General features: G+C 37.0%; 1 pseudogene; it reads left to right on the top strand.

Moving 5' to 3' along the window:
* Positions 1-4,021: 4,021 nt before the first annotated feature.
* On the top strand, positions 4,022-5,341 carry LOC125100467 (rab GDP dissociation inhibitor alpha-like; annotated as a pseudogene).
* Positions 5,342-6,602: the final 1,261 nt, after the last annotated feature.

The raw sequence follows: 6,602 nt of genomic DNA, 5'->3' as shown, positions 1-6,602 counted from the left end.
AAAAGTTCACCTAAAAATTTAGTGAGCTTTTCAGATAAGTGGGATAGTTGACACATGAGAAATAAAACTACAGAAAAATACAAATCTTTCTGGAAAATTATCTCTATATCTTAATGTATTGCCATCAGAAGATTTTAGAGGAGTCATATTAACTTGTTAATATGGAAACATTTCAAAAATTTGATTTAAAAGAAGGAAATTGATATTTACTTTCTCTAATATAAAATGCACATGAACACCTAGAAAATTTTATGGATAACTTATGTTATTTGTTACATAAGAATGACACCTGTTTTGCATATTTTAATCAAAAGATCAAGATATTGCCCTTGGATATTCTGGTTCCAATAGTTGTGTTGTAACTTCAGCCCACATATTCATTTCCAAAACTGATGTCATGTTTAGATAATAAAGTAAACCAGATGGCTTCTGCATGTTGTAGTGTTAAAGCATAGGCTTTGAAGCTAGGTTTATTTCTGATCAAGTTCATTTCTATCAATTTCTCAAGATCATATCCCAGTTCATAAGCTTTTTTAAAGACTAGTATTCTTATCTTTAGAATATGAAAATTAGTAACTCCTTATCAATGTAGTAGGGAGTACAGAGATAATGAAATAATATATCTAAAACACTTAGCATAGTGACAAACATATAGTAGTTACAAAAATTTAAAAAATGGTATTATTTTTAAAATGTGTACCAAATTACATTTCTTCACTATGATGTGTCACAATGGTCTAAGCATCTGTTTATTCACATATAGGAGGAGCCAATAGATACTTGGTAGTTTTTAAATACTATTCTGAGTACTAAAATGCACCAGAAAAGAAAGCCCCAGCTCTCATGAAATATTTATTCCAAATTGTAAGAAAAAATTAGAAGCACTGATTTAGTAACAGATTTGTATAAGAAGAAAAGGAAATCTTAATAAGTATTAAAAATGTAAACAAAAATGCCTTTAGCCTAATTTGGGGTAAACATGAGTCCACATATATTTAGTTTTTAGGTTTTGTTTGTTTTGAAATTACAACAAATAAAAATATCTTTTATTGGACAGATTAACAAAAAGCATAGTTTCTTATGTTGGGAAACTTCCCTCTTGCCCTTTTTATCCCAGAATACAAGGCCTTGGTTACTTCACAGTCTGCTGAAAAAATTATTTAGCTATCAACTACCTTACAGTATCTGTACATGCTTACTCTACCTCACAACATCTCTACGGATAAAACCTAACACAAAAGGTTCAGGAAATGTCAGCAGAAATCCTCTCAAAAGAATGACAGCATTTGTCTTGTATGCCCACAGGCCTTGTGGGCCAAGTTATATCCACGATCCTTGACATTTGCTTATCTAACACTTCCTCAGATTATATCACATGTGCCTCATATGTTTCCTTTACCTATTTCCTCTATAGTTGGATTTTTGTTACTCACCATCAAACAATATATGACAACCCTAGTGACACCAGAGTACCATACTTAAAATCAAAACTCTTTCACATCTAGTGAGAATGCATTCATTCTTCCACACATTTCTTTGCTTCATCTTTTATATAAGATCCGTAAGGTTAAGGGTTATATTCTTACTGTGTAATTTTTACAACCAAGAGCAGTATTTGGCACATTGCAAAGAATCAATAAATATTTGTCAGATGATTAAATATCCCATAACATGCATTGTTTAATGATGCAAAATGGTAAAATAGATAAGACCTCTGCCTTTAGTGAATTAAAGTTGAGTGGGGAAATATTTCTACCTTCTGATTACATTCCTTCCTTCCACCCCCAATATTGTTGTTGTTGTTTTTTCCCCCAGAATGATAACAGCGTGGTTTTATTTCCCCATTATGCTACTTTATTATGTCAGGGAATGATTTTAAGGTTTGATTTGTCAATTTTGCTCTAATGAGGAATGTATTGCTTTGAAGGGGAAAGGAGAAATGAAGGTATTTAACAAAAATTAAATTTATTTACATTTATTATTTAAAAATGCATGTACATTAATGGAAACTTGGGAAGAAATAGATAAAATAAGGTGGAAGAACTGCAAAAGGTTTGCTTTCATGTCACCAAGGGAACTGAGGGAGACTCTGTAGTGAACCACATGAAATAGAAGGGTCACCTGAGAGTAAACAGAATTTGATTGAACTTTTGTTACTTCGGTGATGTTTGCCTCAGTCTTTTGGTTCATGATGCAATATGAAAAATGGCCACTTAAGTGATGACAGAAATACAGGTATTTGGCTTAGCTACTCCACCTAGAAGAATGTTGGGGATGGTTTGAGAGGGGTTGATGCAGTAGCTTGTTAATTCCAGAATTTAAATTCTAGATAGTTAACGGATTGTGTAATATTTGTTTCAGGTGGACAATATAGCGATTCAACACTTCCATACAAGACTCAGTGCTCATCACCGCAAGTGTATTCTTTAATCCCCATCACATATTCTGCCATCCCCTGACCACTTATCCAGTAACCATCAGTTTGTTCTCAAAAGTTAAAGTTTCTTGGGAACCCCTGGGTGGCTCAGTCAGTTAAGCATCTGCCTTTATCTCAGGTCATGATCTCAGGGTTCTGGGATCGAGTCCTGTGTCGGGTTTCCTGCTTAGTAGGGAGTCTGCTTCTCCCTCTCCTTCTGCTCCTCCCCTGCTCATTTTCTCTATCTCTCTCCCTAACAATAATAAAAAATAAGAGTTTCTTGGTTTCTTTCTCTCTTTTTTTCCCCTTTGCTCATTTGTTTTATTTCTTAAATTCTACATATGAGTAAAATCTTATGGTATTTGTTTTTCTCTGTCTTATTCACTTGTATATTAAGAGTAATTTTATTGTTCAAAAATAATAAAAAATCAATCTAAGTGACTAAACGCCTACATCTTTTTAAGTTTCATAAATATTTATTTATGTATTAAGTAAACAATAATTTATTTAATTATCAAATAATAATTATTAGATAATAATTTATTTAATCATTAAATAATTAAATAATTAAAAGCAAATAAATTCATATATAAGATATAATAAATTCATATATAATATGTAATATATAAATATATTTATAAATAAAGAATAAATAAATGAGTAACTTTAATGAATAAATAACTTATTTAATTTTTAAATAAATAAATAATAAGATTAGTCGGAATTGCATCTGCTATATAAAGTACTAAGATTTAAAAAAAAAGAATGATAAATTACTTACTATAAGTATCATAACAAATCTGATCATTGAGTTATATATGCTGCATTTGGGTTCCATCATGGAGAACTTAAGCATCCTTATTTTCCTAGGGAAAGTATATAGAGTGAATCAACAGACAGTTACATAACAGAATATTATTCAAAACCTGCAATAGGCATAATCTCTATTACAATCAAACCATTTTTGTTTGAATATGGCTTAAATGTAATCAGTAATGAGTACTACAGATGAGTTGAAGTAGAAAATTTCTATTTTTAAATAAATCTTCTAGAATTGTCTAATGGTTAAAACTAATCATGTAAAATTATAACTTTGGTAAGAAGTAACTGAAACAAAATATTAGAAAAAGCAAATTAAAAAAATATATGTGTGTGATCAGTAAAAAGCCAGAAGTAAAATCCTGAATTTTATTAAAATGTGAATATTAATGTTAACTATGTAAATATTAAAATTAATGGAATTAAAACCTTAACAAATAAATTTGCAGAAGAAAAGTATACTTAAAACTACTGAATTAGGGCACCCGGGTGGCTCAGTTGGTTGGGCAACTGCCTTTCACTCAGGTCATGATCCCGGAATCCTGGAATGGAGTCCCACAGAGGGCTCCCTGCTCAGTGGGGAGTCTGTTTCTCACTCTGACCCTCTCCCCTCTCATGCTCTCTCTCACTCACTCTCTTTAAAATAAATAAATGAAATCTTTAAAAATCAAACAAACAACAGAAACAAAACAAACAAACAAAAACAACTACTGAATTATCCTGGCTCAGGCGGCTGTGGTGAAGGAGCAGGAGGAGGAGTGACTGCGTTGGCAGTTAGGTCTGAACATGGACGAGGAATATGATGCGATCATTCGGGGGGCTGGCTTCACTGAATGTTTCCTGTCAGGCATATTGTGCGTGAATGGAAAGAAAGTGCTGTATATGGACTGGAACCCTTACTATGAGGATGAGAGCCTCCACACCCCTGAGGAGCTGTGTAAACTTTTTCAATTGCTGGAGGGGCCCCCTGAGGTGATGGGACGGGGCAGAGATTGGAACATTGACCTGATCCCCAAATCCCTCATGGCCAGTGGGCAGCTGGTAAAGATGTTGTTGTATACAGAGGTGACATGCTTCTTGGACTTCAAGGTGGTGGAGGGCAGCTTTGTCTAAAAAGATCTATAAAGTGCCATCCACTGAGAATGAAGCCTTGGCTTTCAATCTGATGGGCATGTTTGAGACATGGTGTTTCTGAAAGTTCCTGGTGTTTGTGGCAAACTTTGATGAAAATGATCTCAAAACCTTTGAGGGTGTTGACCCCCAGAGCACCAGCATGCCTAATTAGGGCCAGGACGTCATCAATCTCACTGGCCATGCCCTTGCCCTCTACTGCACTTATGACTACCTGGACCAGCTCTGTCTTGAGACCAAGTGCATCGAGTTGTACAAAGAGTCCCTGGCTCCATATAGAAAGAGTCCTTATTTATAACCACTCTATGGACTTGGTGAGCTGCCTCAGGGCTTTTCAAGATTGCCATCTTTGGAGGGACACATATGCTAAACAAACCTGTGGATGGCATCATCATGGAGAATGTCAAGGTAGTGGGTGTGAAGCCTGAGGGAGAGGTGGCTCACTGCAAGCATCTGATCTGTGACCCCAGCCACATTCTGGACTGAGTGTGGAAGGCAGGCCAGGTTATCCACATCAACTCTAGCTTCAACCATCCCATCAAGAATACTGATGATGCCAACTCCTGCCAAATCATCACCCCCTGGAACCAAGTAAACAGGAAGTCAGACGTCTATGTGTGAATGATCTCCTATGGACACAACATGGCTGCCCAGGGCAAGTACATCGCCATTGCCAGCACCATGGTGGAGACTACAGAGGTGGAAAAGGAGGTTGAACCTGCCTGGAGCTGCTGGAGCTCAATGACTAGAAGTTTGTGGCCATCAGTGATGGCCCATTAAGAGCCCTTATATGAGCCCATTGACCATGGTTCCTAGAGCCAGGTGTTCTTTTCCTGCTCCTATGATGCCACCACACACTTTGAGACAACCTACGATGATATCAGATTCATCTACAAGCACATGGCATGCTCTGTTTTTGACTTTGAGAACATGAAACACAAACAGAATGATGTCTTTGGAGAAGCTGACCAGTGACTTCTGATGCCCTCCACGCACACTTCAGCCCTTGTGCCCTCTCCCTTACCTAAGTCTGCTCTCTTTGAAGGTTGGGGAGATGGGTGTGACTGGGTACCCCCATTTCCAGCACTCTCTGCTTCCCCAACCACATTCTACATTCCTGTCACCCACCGCATTGATTCACTGACCAAATCCTTAACCTTAGTGATGGTTTGGGAGATGGGGGGTTGAATAGCATTCTCTTTCTTGGCCCTTCCTTATTCTGGGAAAAAAGGGTTCTTTTCCTTGTGTGTGTCTCTTCCCCCTCTTCTCCTAATTCTTCTGCTCTGTTTGGGAAGTACATGAAGGAAAACCTGACTTCTTCCCCCCACTGCTCTTACCCCTATTGTAGTGGCCTTTGGAGATGCCTCCTGCCTCTCCCTACTAACTCTCTTGTGTATTGGAGAGAAGGGGCCCTCCCAGCACAAAGTTGCATAACGCCCCCCCGATCTTGCCCTCATTAATTTATTCTAATTTATTAACTTTGGCCCACTGATCTGAGAAAGGAACATTGTGCCTCTCACCCACAGCCTTCTCCTACAGTCAGGGTTGGGAGAGGGCCTGGGTGTGGCCCAGTTAGAGGCTGATCTTGCTGTTTTTGTTTCTTGTTTTTGTGTTTGTGCTCTCTGGCGTTTGCTGAGGAAAAAAAAAAAAATGTGAGAAAACCAGAAGGAGGTGGAAAAATGGATCCAAACGGATCCAAACCCTAGTATGCCCTGCCCAACCCCATAACTTTTTCTTTAGCGGTGGGAAACTCTTACCTTGCAAAGTAAATGTGTCCACTTCCCATACCTCTAGTGTATTTCACAGAAAACCTACTGATAAAACTGTGTTGAAAGCTGACAAAAAAAAAAAAAAGCAAACCTACTGAATTAAATTAAAATTCTACTGAAATTTTCAAATTTCAAATTTTACTACCCTAAAATTATATCACAAAATAATGTCACAGAGAAAAATTTAGGATAAGTACATCTATTTATAACCATTTAAATATATATTTTAAAATACTTAATTGATTTTATATTAATATTATTTTAAAATAAATACACTTTTTTTTTAAGATTTGTTTATTTATGGTGGGAAGACACACAGAAGGAGAGGAAGAGAAAGAATTACAAGCAGACTCCCTACTCACCTCCCCAGTGCAGAGCCAGGCACTGACTCGCTCTCATGACCCTGAGATCATCACCTGGGCCAAAACCAAGAGTCAGACACTAAACCAGCTGAGCCACAGGTGCCC

Source organism: Lutra lutra, chromosome 5 (assembly GCF_902655055.1).
Source record: "Lutra lutra chromosome 5, mLutLut1.2, whole genome shotgun sequence".
NCBI classification, from domain to species: Eukaryota; Metazoa; Chordata; class Mammalia; order Carnivora; family Mustelidae; genus Lutra; species Lutra lutra.
Note: the sequence above shows the minus strand (reverse complement) of the source record. Positions and strands in the feature narration are given on the sequence as shown.